This window comes from Scleropages formosus, chromosome 8, assembly GCF_900964775.1.
Source record: "Scleropages formosus chromosome 8, fSclFor1.1, whole genome shotgun sequence".
Classification (NCBI taxonomy): Eukaryota; Metazoa; Chordata; class Actinopteri; order Osteoglossiformes; family Osteoglossidae; genus Scleropages; species Scleropages formosus.
In genome coordinates, this window is record NC_041813.1 from 27,547,105 (window position 1) to 27,560,601 (window position 13,497).

General features: G+C 40.4%; 1 protein-coding gene across 1 annotated transcript in view; it reads right to left on the bottom strand.

The window, feature by feature from the left end:
* The window catches only part of LOC108937254 (RNA binding protein fox-1 homolog 3-like), a 46,026-nt gene extending 37,496 nt beyond the window's left edge, over window positions 1-8,530 (bottom strand). The window contains exons 1-2 of the mRNA XM_018757071.2: window positions 8,498-8,530; window positions 1,741-1,892 (exon numbers count right to left, since the gene is read on the bottom strand). The gene's annotated coding sequence lies outside the window, so the exon portion shown is untranslated. The remainder of the gene's footprint in view (window positions 1-1,740; window positions 1,893-8,497) is intronic.
* Between the last annotated feature and the right edge of the window lie 4,967 nt (window positions 8,531-13,497).

Genomic DNA, 13,497 nt, shown 5'->3' on the forward strand with positions numbered 1-13,497 from the left:
AAGGCGCGACAGCAACTACCGAGTCCTCCAGTGGGCTCTTAAGGCAAGATGTAAAGTGCTCCCAACACTTGTTCAAATGTACCAGGACAGTCTGGGAAGTACAAATACCAGCTGTCAGTAACAGGCTGTACAGCTGTGGGGGTCATACTAAGCGGGGGTGGAAGTCACCCGGTTCCGGAGCTTTGGAAATGAAGGGGTGACCCTTGCGATGACTCATGAAGTCCCAAGTGGACCTGCGTCACGTGAACAGGAAGGTAGCAGTTGTCTGGGACCCCGGGTAAAGGCAAGAACCCCCGTTATGTTTTGCACAAACACTCAAAATTAATATACATCACAGAGGAATAGAAGGGGAAAAGTACCCAGTGAAATGTGGCTGTGGCACATACAACTGGGGGATGTAGTGATGGCAACACAACTGCTCACGTGTCACCTCTGTGGGACCTCCAGCAGACTCGGCAGGCTGCCCCTTTCCAGACTGGCAAGCAGGTATTCGCTAGAGAATCCCACAGACGGCAATGGGGAGGGGGGCAATGGAGCTATGCGGAGGCAGAGTGGCCCCCCCCCAAACCCCGTAGTACAAGCTGTAGCAGTGCTCAGCTCTTCCTATTAAGAGATGGAGAGGCCCAACCACAAAGAGGAAAACGTGTTTCTTGAGAACGGACGGTTAGCCGCAATGATTCAGAGGAACTTGCACCTTAAATAATTCAGGCCCAGAAACACAGAGATGGAAGGAGAGTGGAAGGGAATGTTGGGCGGGGGGGTATGAAGAACAGAAGAACATCTCATTTGTCCCACTCACACGTTATTGAAGTGATACTGAATCTCCACGCCAAGCCTCTGCTAACTTTTCAATTTTTTTCCCTGCCCTCCTAAAAAGCCTATGAGGCAAAGATAACAACATTTAACAAGAGTTGCCTTTGCCTTACAGGAAAATATCGGTATTTCTCCGAATCGCTCTCTTTCCCTATCTATTCTCCCTTCTTATCTCTAAGTCCCGACTTAATTTAATTTCTTTGGCTTAATTTCTAATCATTCAAACTGGTAGAGCAAAATATGTCTACAGGTTACTGAAGAGCAACTGCTTTTGCTGGCGTCCATCGCTTGTTTGCGGAAAGTTTAGCGGCATCCAACGCTGTGCAGATGGATCCGGCTCATGGATGAACTTGCCAGGAGAGGTGAAGGGCAGGTGAGACTGGAGGCATGCTGGGGTTGTGACCCTGTTCCAATTTGGCTCAAAAATTACACACACACACACACACACACACACACACACACACACACACACACACACACACACACACACACACACACACACACACTTTCTGAACCGCTTGTCCCATATGGGGTCACGGGGAACCGGAACCTACCCGGCAACTCAGGGCATAAGGCCAAAGGGGGAGGGGACACACCCAGGACGGGACGCCAGTCCGCCGCAAGGCACCCTAAGCGGGACTTGAACCCCAGACCCGCTAGAGAGGAGGACCTGGTCCAACCCACTGCGCCACCGCACCCCCTGTGTGCAAAAATTACTTCTGAAAAAAAAAGAAAAAAAAAAAAAAAACATTCTTCATACAGGCTTGTTAATTACCTCCAAACTCTCACAGTGATGTGGTATAACAATTTTGCTTTACCGCAGTAAGGTATCGTAACACAACTACATCAATTTCACAATTTTTTCCCCCCGGAAATTTTCCCAATGAGTGCATGTTTCATTTGACAGTCAAAGAACGTAGCCCGTACCTCGTCCACACGTCGGAATCGCAGAGCTAGAATGGCCGTTGTTACAGGAGCGAATGCCGTCATCGCTTTGGGGTGATCGAGCACGGCACACATTTCCTCAAGTCCTCACAGATCCCTTCCTTTTTCACAGCTCCTATGTCTCCACACGGTCTCTGTAAAAGAAGGCTGGTTTCATTTTCACAAAAGCAGAAAGAACAAACCTTGTTTAGTAATAAATTGCATTCCCCCCCCGCTATTCCCAACCTACCGTCCCCACTTGACAATACAAGAGGTCTGAAAAGTAAGTTTGCTGCTCATGCTTTACCGCCACTAGGAAAAATGTCTAGAGGAAATACATTATCGTTATCACCATCATCACCACCATTTATTCCCATCAGTGCCCTTCAGTTCCATAACTCTTACAACTTCCACTGCAGGCCCCAGCTTATTAAACAATTCCTAGGTGAGCCCAACAAGTCCAAAATAAATCGTAACTCTGCAGCCCATGCACATAAACCATATTTGAGCATAAGCAGCCTAGCCAGAAAACCCCAGTGTAATATAATCTACACCCACACTTCATTGCACCACATAGGAAAATTTTAAAAAATAAATAAATAAATGAGGTGGATTTGAAACAGCACACAGCGTAATTAGCGGTAAACACAGAAGGCTTGCTTGTTTATTTAATGCCGAGGCGTATTAATACAAAATTAAAGCCCTAACTGGGTAAACCTAGTTTGCCGATTGGTCAGCCGTGACAGGAAAACAATCCTGGTCATACTTAATTAAACATCCTGACGCGAGGGGCCAGAAAAAGCGCCCTCGCAGTACTGTCGCTGCAGACGAGGAGTCGCTGAGGAAGTGTAGTCCGGGGACAACAAGCACCACAGGAAGGGGGTCGGAGATGGGACTGTCGCTCATCCTGCTCTCGGGTATGAAAATGTATAGACAAGCAACTTAAATAGCTTTCATCTACGTAAATGGATATTCCACCAAATAACTGAGGTTAAGTGCAACACTCGAGGGTACAACAGAAGGACTCGTCCAGCAAATGACCTCAAAAATATTTTGGTTGAATTTTTGGATTTATCTTTGCGCTACGTGTGTTGCAGAACACGGCGGAATGCTTAAAAAACAGTTTTTCTTAGGTCAGATAGTCCTCCGACTCACAGCCGGACACTCCATCTGTCGCCATGCCGTCCAACTTCGGCACACTGACGCCAACTCAACAAAGCGCAGACGCTTAACACAGCAGAAACAAAATATCATATATCGGGCAGAATAGGCATACACACAAACACACACGCACACACACTTGTTCCCCTGACACTGAGGGGATTTCATATTTCTCTCGCTTTAACGCAATAAATTATTCCTAACCCCACACCAGCAGAAACTTGATAATAAACAAAGCTCAACTAAAGTTGGACATCCCCCATAAGGTCTAACTAAAACAAAACACATATGGGTTCACGCATAAACACACTGCTGTCCTGGCCACGGCCGTCGTAAACGGGCTCGGAAAGGACGCTGTACGAGCAGGCATTCCTTTACCGTACCGCATCTCAACGAAATCAGACTCGCATTGGAGAGATAATGTGGCACGGTGGCACAGCGGGTAGTGCCGGTACCTCCCGACACATGGGCTGTGCAATCAGTTACGGTTTCAAATCCAGCTCAGTCAGTGTAGAGATTATATGCTCTCCCTGCGTTTGTGTGGGTTTCCTCTGAGCGTTCTGGTGTCATCTGACAATCCACATACATGTGCCTCAGATTAACCGCTTAACTGAGGACACGAAGCCGCTGTGAGTCCGGCCCAGAGCGCACCCTGTCTCGCACCCAATGCTATGCCCGGGACCGGCCCCAAGACACCATGTGCTCTGGGCATCCTCGGCACAACTGCTTACTGAGAATAAACGAACAAATGAGTGCAGAAGATGTGAGAAGGTCACAGGGTCAAAACAGAGGATTGTCCTGATGGTGTTTCCACAGAGTTGTGTGAAGTTGGATTAATTATTATAGCTTTTCTTCATCCACAACTTCCATTTTTTTCTACACATTTTTCATATAAAAGTTAGAGACCAGGGTCACATACCCACACCAATTTAAAAGAAATAATAACAATCCACCTGTGTTTTCAAAGCTCCCATTTTGTGTCCATCAAGCCCTTGGGCGACTTATTTAATATTAACATATCAGACCCGTCTTATTGGATTTTTTGCCTCATCCATTTTTTTCTGCATTACACTCACAACAGTCTCTCAGAAATATCACCTAAGCTGATAAATGGGTCTGAAATAAATTTTGAAAAAAAAACAAAAAGTAATCTTAAGGGAAACTGATTTGTTAAGAAATAAGACTGCCATGAACTCATCAAAGCACAACGAACGGTCTTTGGATACCAACGTATAACTAACTCGATCACACAATTTCTGATTTTTATCCAAAGCTAAAAGGAATTCATTCCAACCAGCAAGGCAAAACTAACTGTCTCGGAGTACATAAAGGTTAAAATTGCACAATTTTCAATAATCGGGCTAATCTTACACAGTACTGATATCCTCTGCCACTTCAGTTACATCAGCATATGCCTGGGACTTCCAGAAGGACGGTTGGCCTTCAATCTCCAAGCGTTCTGTTTCTCTTATACCAGCATTTGCTTCTTCTCCTGCATCACCTTCTGTCTCATTTCCCACTAATAATTCATCATTGTATTATTTATCATTGCAGGGCTACTTGTTGCATAATGCTGGGCCTTATAAAACATTCTATAAAGAAAGGAGCTATATAAAAATACTACAAACTAAACTGTACCCCTGGCAAACTTACGGGAGCACCGACATGATCGTTAATGAGGAAAACATTTTAAAAGTTAAAGTTTATATTTTTTGCTGTCACTTGCAATATTGTTTGCTTATCCTTTATATTTACATCTCTTGTAGAATGTGTATGGAGTTGTTTTGCTTACATATTTGAGTAAAAAAAATTGGCCAAATTAAAATTGATCCCTTCTAATGCCTGGAAACTCTTTCATTCATCATGAATTGATCGGTTTGATACACTTTGCAAGGCCCCAAGGACTGTGTCCGTTAAAAGTGGAAACTGAATTAAAGGTATTCCTATTATGCTACAAAAACCCTACAGTGAAAAGGCTGACAAGTTTTTATCCACTTTTCAAAAATTTGCTTCGGGAACATTTGGTGGGACTAAAAGTTATTTTAGATCATCAAGGGAATGCAAAACAAACCTTATTTCAATTGATCAATGTAATATTCCAGGAATGTTGAAGGATGGATTACTTAAAAAAATACATACACATATTTTATATATATATATATATGTGTGTGTGTGTATTTTTTTAGACTAAAACTAGAAAGTTCTGGCAGTGTTAAGGTTGTGTTCTTTAAAGAAATACTTATGTGCTTAAAACACTAACACGTAACATTCCCATAACCCAAATAACTTGGCAAATATTCTACAGACACAAAAATTGACAGCTGTGATAGGTAATGCCCTTCAAGAACAATTTCTGTTTATGAATCTTCACTTATTTCAAATTCTTTTCAGCTGCGACTTGCGTCACCGAGTCTGTAGATGTGCTTACTTTCTACAGTGTGCAGCACAGATTTTAACATTACCAAACTTAATTAAAAACGAAAGATTTAAAGGTTTCATATATCTGACAGTTTGTTCAGGAACTGTATGAATTTATTCAAATTCTCATACACATACATATGGGTGTTTGACATTAATTAACTGAATTCCCTAACTAAAACATGTGCAATAAAATACACACACACACACACTTTCAGAACCGCTTGTCCCATACGGGGTAACGGGGAGCCGGAGCCTACCCGGTAACACAGGGCATAAGGCCGGAGGGGGAAGTGGACACACCCAGGATGGGATGCCAGTCCACCGCAAGGCACCCCAAGCGGGACTCAAACCCCAGACCCACCGGAGAGCAGGACTGTGGTCCAACTCACTGCGCCACCGCACCCCCTTGTGCAATAAAATACCTTAATAACCTTTCTACATTATTGAAAATAAGCAATATTCAGCATTTTGCTAGGAGTATCAGCTATTTTTGAACTATAAGCAAAGAGGGAGTGCCCTCTGCTGACCCTTTATAACAGAAAACATACATTGGAACAGAAGCACAAGTCATCTACCGAAAAAAAAAAAAAAAAATGGTTAAAATGGACTCGGAACAACAAAATCACTTCTAAATACTAAAATCCTTCTAATCAGTATTTTTTCTTTCTCAAGGTCTAACTTCTTTCCACAGAGCCTTTCCAGTGACGAGCATCAGAAATCACTGCAAAGCCATCTTTTATTCTACCATCATATTTGCCATTGCGGCGCACTCATATCCGGTCAGGGTTTCCCTTACCACTTCTATGCAGATGGTCATTTCATTCCTTTCCTTGAATTCATAGGTCTGAGACTCTCTCATGGATGAATGGCCATCACCTTAAACTCCATCTCTATAAAGCCAATATTCACTTCCAACCCTCCGTTTCTTCTGCTGCAGATCTTAACCTCCAAAGATTATTCTGTAAAATATGACCATCTCGCCCCTCACCCACAGTCAAGAACCTCATGGTGTCCCTGGATGAGTCTCTCACCAACAACCATGGCATCTCTTCAGCGACCCACACCCGTCTCCTCTTACATTTACATTTATTCATTTAGCAGATGCTTTTCTCCAAAGCAACGCACATCTCCGAGGACGATACAAAAAAGTGCATTCCACCAACAGAAGGAGAGGTTTGGATGCAGATGGTTGATTCTTGAGTACAGTCAATCAGTCTCATACCACAGTATAAACCAGTACACTTCACATGAAGTTTGCAAAATCCGTCCCCTTCTCGCTGTTTTTTTACTAAGATACTCTGCTCCTTATTCATATTTTTGCTCTTTCTGGATTGGACTCCTGCAATACCCTATTGGCAATATTTCCTGCAACTGCTCGCCGCCCTCTCCAGCTGATCCAGAATCTAGAGTATGCTGTTCCGTGCTAGACATGCTCTGCTGTACGTTTCTCCAATGGTTCCCCATTAATGCCAGGATCCAGTACTACAAGACTGCCACTGACTCACACACCCCTACACAGACCTCCTTATCACTTGGCTATAGTCGGCTTTGGTTGTGTACTCGCTGCCTTCTCCCTAGATGCGCTAAAAAGTATCGTCCTTTCTCCACACTACCTCTCATCACACCTGCTCCCAGTCTCATGAACTGAAGACTCTCCTCTTCTCATGACACATTGGATTTCTTCAGTGTCATATCTCATGCGACGCTCACCGGGCTTTATCTAACATCTGTCCTTGAGCTTGTATTACAGTACTGTACTTGGGCTAAAAGTGTTACTTTTCTAATCGCAACCCTGTGCTCCTTGTACATTGTAGCAATCCTGGCAATGAGGAAGGTGCCAGTTCTACAAATAAAAGTAATAAGTGTGGATTTATTTCTTTGGTATCTCCATATAGTGAACCCAAACTGTATTACAATTGTTACGTTATATCTTTTGGACATGGAGAGTCACGAGTAACTATAGCTGTATTCCTAGAGCCAACTTTTGCTTTACATCGCCCCCAAGTGGCATAAGAAAAAAATGCATCCATATTTTCATTGGAGGTGCACTTAGTTTTACTGTATCACGGATGTATGTGAACAAACTCGCAATCACACTTTACTTCATGTGCATTCACTTACTAGTCTCAGAGTCTGTAACACCAGTTGCATCTTCGGGTCAAAATCCCTCATGTGTATAAAAACACTATGCGTTTTCCTTTTCATTTCTAGTATGCATAATTTCCCATTTCATCTTTTTTTTTTCCCATTTTATTTCACTTTTAAATACTGTTCGCTAGTTTTTTTTTTTTTTGGTTAAAAAAGTGCCTTTCATATTCAGTCTCAGGGAGCAAAAAAATATATACTTTGAAATCTTCCGTCCATAAATGATCACAATGACATCGCAGCATCCGAGCGCATTAATTCCACTGTCTGATTTATTATTGAGGTGTTGAGCGCTACATTATGTTTAAACAGTTTCGAGCTGCATACACACAGTGGCGTCACTAGTGTTGGTGTCACCCAGCTCCCCCCCCGCAAACGCACATCCAAATGCATACATTATTTACATAGTTTCTTCTTGCAGTTAATGAGAAAATTCGGTAAGAAACCAAAGAATTCTAAGTAAAAAAGTTTAAGAACTACATCAAAATTATGTTTGTTTTAACGTTATTGATATAAGAAGTACTAATTACCACAATACTGTAGCTAAAACACCAGAAAATGTGACAAAATCAGCGACTAAAACAGCAGCAGCGACGAAAACGGTGCACGCTTCTAGCGCATGCAGACGAAACCACGTGATTCGAAGCGTCACTGTAATTGGGTAATGATGAGAGCTCTGCGCGGAGGGCATTAGAAGGTTCAAGAAGTAAATGAGCAGAGTTTTAGCCTTGTGGGTATATTGATACATGTAAGCTGGGCTTACGAAAAATGTTTTTGTTGTTATAACTACAGTGATTTTTTTAAAAAATAATACATTTCTGCTGAAACAGAAAAATGCCAATACACATACATACAGCTACTTAGCTACCCGCCTCACGCAAATTTGATCGATTCGCTTGACAACGGTAAACGTTTCTTCACATCTATTTTGACAAGTAAACATTTTAAAGCGAGCGCAGTTTGACGCAAACTGCAAATCATGCCGAAAAATAATTTCTAAGAGCTTAACAAACTGAAGTACTTGGTGACTTACAGTTCGACACTTTCCGTTTTATCTTCGTCAAACGCGCTGCGCATGCGCGCCAATCGCAATTTTAACGCAAGCGGCGATACAAAATAAGATCTTTACCCTATGTGGTTAGTTTCTGTGACGTAAACTCCAATTAACCAATCAGAATCCGACTGGAGAACGACGCGCCCAAAAACAGTTTCCCGCGTTTCCAGTTTGTATGGCTTCCTCGATGCACGTGGCCAATTTCCGAAGCAATGGTGACTCAAAAATTCGTGTATTGTTAAATGAGCCAGTACTTTATCAGCAAATCTGCACAAAATTGGTGTTCTGTAGTACTGGTATTAACGGATCTGTTCGCCAATACCTTTTGGCTGGGTTGTCCTGTGAAATGCTGGCTGAGGAAGTCACTTAGTAGTGTGGTTCGTTTCACCTGACACTTGTTTTTAGGGAAAGGTATTATTTTCTGTGGAAATACCAAGGTAATGCGGCATTGGGGAGAAATATCTGATAATTCTTATGAACTAATAAAACAATTCTCGAAAGAATAAGGGTTATCCGTCATTGGAGTTTCAGATAAATATGCCCCTCTTTTTAAGGAAGTATAGGGTGGCTCATAAAATGGCCTGCATTTACAGTAAAAACGTAATTCTCAATTCTAGCTTTTCGAGTAAGAAGCTGTTTTATTACAGCTTCGGGAAAGTGGTCTGTTCTCAGGCAATATGTCGCTGAGATCAGCACGGCATAAAATGAGCAGCTCGGGTGGGCCAAAGGGCTTAATAAGAGGTCAAGAGGGCCATTGTGAACAAACGCCACTCTCCACCTGGACTGCATGTAGGTTACACTGCTGCTGGCAAGGTTAACAGAGCCAAAATTTTTGTTCTTTCACCTGGTATTCTTGTGCTTTTCAAGTACTAGCACAAATACCCAAATTATCATTTCTGTTTCATTCTATCCTAGTTTAGTTCAACCATGAAGTGGTAAGCTAAACTACTTGGCTTTTGTCTTCCACTCAACTCAGTTACAGATTAATGTCCTACGTTGCTGATTGTCACATATTGCTCTTCTGATGAGAGGTCAGACAATGTTTAGTTACATGAGTGTCAAATTCAAAAAGTATACGCAACAATCTGAATTCAAATAAAAACAGATTACCGAGGACACTTTTTGACTTGGCCTCATATAACATAAAATCAAATTCCTGCTTTGGGCAGAAATTAAACATTGTCAAACGTCTCCCGTGAACCTTTTTTGGCCGCCGTGTAGCCGTCCATTTTACATTATGCGCCCGTGATGTAAATGCACCCTTAGGAAGTCAAAACAGTGACAGTATTGAACGCAGGCAGGAGGAGGGCCTCATAAGCTATAAAAAGAGTGTCTTTATTGTGAAATGGATTTCATGCCAAGATTCTATACGCTAATATATACAAAAATGTAACCTACTGGATTTTTTTCTCCTCCCACCTATCTCTCACGGTTCTAAGCAAAGATGTACACTTCTTCCCCATCCTGTTTTCGGAGAAAACAAAGAGGCATTCGGTTTTAAGACTTTGTGTCCTGAGATTTGTTAGTGAGAGGCTTTTTAATCTTCATAGTGTTCCTTTTATTACTCTCAAAATGAAAAAAAAAAATAAAAATGATTATGTAACATTAAAAGAGAATGCATGCATTAAACAATCAGGGTTTTTTGTATGAAGTTCTACAGAACAAAGGCATCAGCATGATAAAAATTACAATAAAAACATTTATGTATGACCTAAAGGCTCGTGAAGAAAAGAGAGGAGGACTTCAAATATGGCTGTATAATTTAAAAATGCATTGTGGCCCGAAAACCTATAATTATTACATCAAGACATAAAACCACGTCTTATGCAAGTCAACATGTGAATACAAGTGAAAAAATAAAGCTTTTTTTTTTAACAAAAACCATTTGGCCAAGAGTACATAAACTAAAGAGTCCACCAAATATTTGGGATTATAAGGTAATTTTCTGATGATTCTTTCAGCACAATCAAAACTCAATTTTTCATTCAGCTGCTAATTTGTAAAGGTTACCCGGTTCCATTCGCAAAGTGTCCAGAGAAGGGAGAAAAACGGCAGGTGGACAGAATAAATACTGTTGACTTTAACATCATATGAGGTACAAGATAACATATTTTCAACAACTGTGAATACAGTTTGGGTCACGGAGATCCGGAGCAGGTCCTGGGAAGCACAGGGTACGCTAAGGAGAGGACAGCAGTCTCAAATTCACACTCTTTCACACTGCCTTACAGTAAAGGCAATTTAGTCACCAGTTTACTTAAAGAGCATGTCTTTGAAATGTGACACCAGACAACAGTACTATGAAGAAACACGCAAACTCCGTAGAAAACTACGTTCACATTTGACACTCGTTCGAACCTGGAGCTGCGAAGTGACAGCGCCACTGGCTGAACCTCTGTGCATCCCAGTACAAGCCTACGCCAAATAAAAATGATCAACACTGATAATTAAACATTTAAGGAATGAGGTAGAAGAAAAAAAAAAAACACTTGACACCTTGGCCCTCAGTCGGAAATTTGCCAGTTATAACAATGCTACACACTGAGTGCTACAGTACTATTCTAAAGCAGAGTTTAAAAAATGTTTTTCGATATATGTACTATATTTAAGATTATACAAGTCCAAGAAGATATTTATATTTAAGGGAAAAAAAAAAAAACCAGCAAAGCTCCTGCCATAAAACAAACTGCGACGACAGCAGAGATTAAGACCGATACGGCAAATCAATCTTTCGTACACTAGTCAGGTAGTTGTGTGCTATTTCAGTCAGTCTGTAACAGTTTACAAGTCTTTTAGCCAATGAGGTTAACAGAGGTCCAAGTATTGGTATTTACAAAGGTCATTCAGGCGCACATCTTCCGAAACACATCACCCAAAATCTGAAAGAGACATGCCCTATTTACGACACACCAGAAGATGCTATTTGAATATGGCTATAACATAAAGGTCTATAGACATTCCGAGGCATCAGTTAACTGCAAGCATTTCATAATGTATCATTTCACATGGTGATTTTCTATATAGCTCATTATTAGTTCCATCTTTAAGCTACAAAGTATTAACATTTAAGAAAGTCAGAACTTGTAATCCACCTCTTTCTTATATCCATTTATGTCTTTTATCTGGATCCATATCCAAAATTGCTTCTCTTTCTACCTTTCGAACAGCAGCAAAAACCTGAGGTGAATAAACACTTTGCCTGCTCATATTACGAGCATCAGCAGCACAAGTCTTAAAATACATATTTATTTTTACAAATCAGCTCCTTCAAAATGTTTTGGAAACAAGAGTTGCCTCCTGTATAATCTGCTAAAAAAGAAAACAAATATGTACGACTTTATTCTTAGCTGAACTGCAGGCCAGCCAACGTGATGTACTCTGGCTCATACCCACTGACTAGTCCTTTCTCTGGCAGGTCATTTTATTATAATGTCATCCTTGTCAAAAATAACATTAGTTTTTAACTGTAATAACTGATCCTTTTTTTTTTTTTTTTTTTTTTAAATCCATACAAAAACAATTCACTCAATTTTGTTTTCGAGTATGTAGTATAAAAACAGACTAGAGTTTATTAATATATTTGTTCCACATGGTGAAAGTACAAATTTATAATGAAATATTTTTCCAATGCCCTAAATTTTAAGTGCTTCCACTTTACAAAAAAATAAAACAATTTAAATAACAACCATGGATGAAAAGGAGTAAGAAGTGACACACAATTAACAGACAAAACACTAATGTAAAATATACAGTATGTATATACAGTATGTCACATTTCTTTAAATCTGCCTGAAAACATTTACTAAGTCATGACATGTATTTTACCCTCTACTTAAAACGAATACATTTGCCAGTGACTTTTAAAGAAAGGTACAGCACAACGATGCAGTAGGTACTACGCCTTGGACTTTGTCTTTGAGCCAGCGAAACTCACAAAAGAGTAGACTGCAAGAAATAACGTGCTCAAAGTCTAAAAGTGTAGAAAAAAGCACTTATGCATTAATCTACATCTTATTCGCTGCCATCCATTCTTTGTACGCTATTAATTATAGAAGGTTTATGTTAGAATTTTAAAAATACTTTGAAAACTTATGAAAAGACACACGCATCTCTCTACACTTTCCTCTTGTAATTATCCACGAGTTACACAATTGCCTAGAAAGCTTTAGTCACAAAAACGTACACCATGGCCTTTAATACACTTTGTAGCTGACACAAATTATTTCAGTCAGCACTTCATTTCGTAAGAGTTTTGAAAACGGAGTACTGCATTGTTTGCAAATTAATAGCCGTGTTATGCATTAGAGTTCACAGTTTACACATACTTTTAATATAGATCATCACATTAGCTTAACTTGTATTCATATAAACAAATTCAAGTCTTTTTCAGTGAGCTGAAAGATACCGTCTTTCGATCAACTTGACGTGGGATGTGATTTCAAAATGATCGCACTGCATCGGTTTGGTTTTGGCCTAAGCCTCATCTTACATAATCAGAATTCCAACAGTGACCAAAACCAAGACCTACAGCCCATGCAACTGCATCGGTTATTCAACTGCGCTCTTATTCAAATTCGAGGAGTGCAAATGACAGGCGAGCACATAAAATGGGAGAATAAAAGCAGGACACTATGGTTTTTTTGGTAAAATATTTAAACTGTAATCATTCGCTGCACATAATAGTGTTTGTGCTGGCACAACAGGGCTGCAAAGAATACCAGTGCACTCTTAAACCTGTATCATTGCAGGAGAGGTATGAGTCATAAAAGAATACTATAATTTTTGTTGAGAATACTAAATACCATTGTGAAAGATGTGCATTGTTGTCCAATATATGGAAAGCCACCCTCAAAACAGTGCCTTTTTCACAAATCCTTTCTTTAATTGTTGTATTTCATAATTAAGATTACGTTTGGGACCTGAGGCATTGAGTTCTCAAATCTTTTGCTATACAAGTTCTTGAGAATAATTACAGTTTT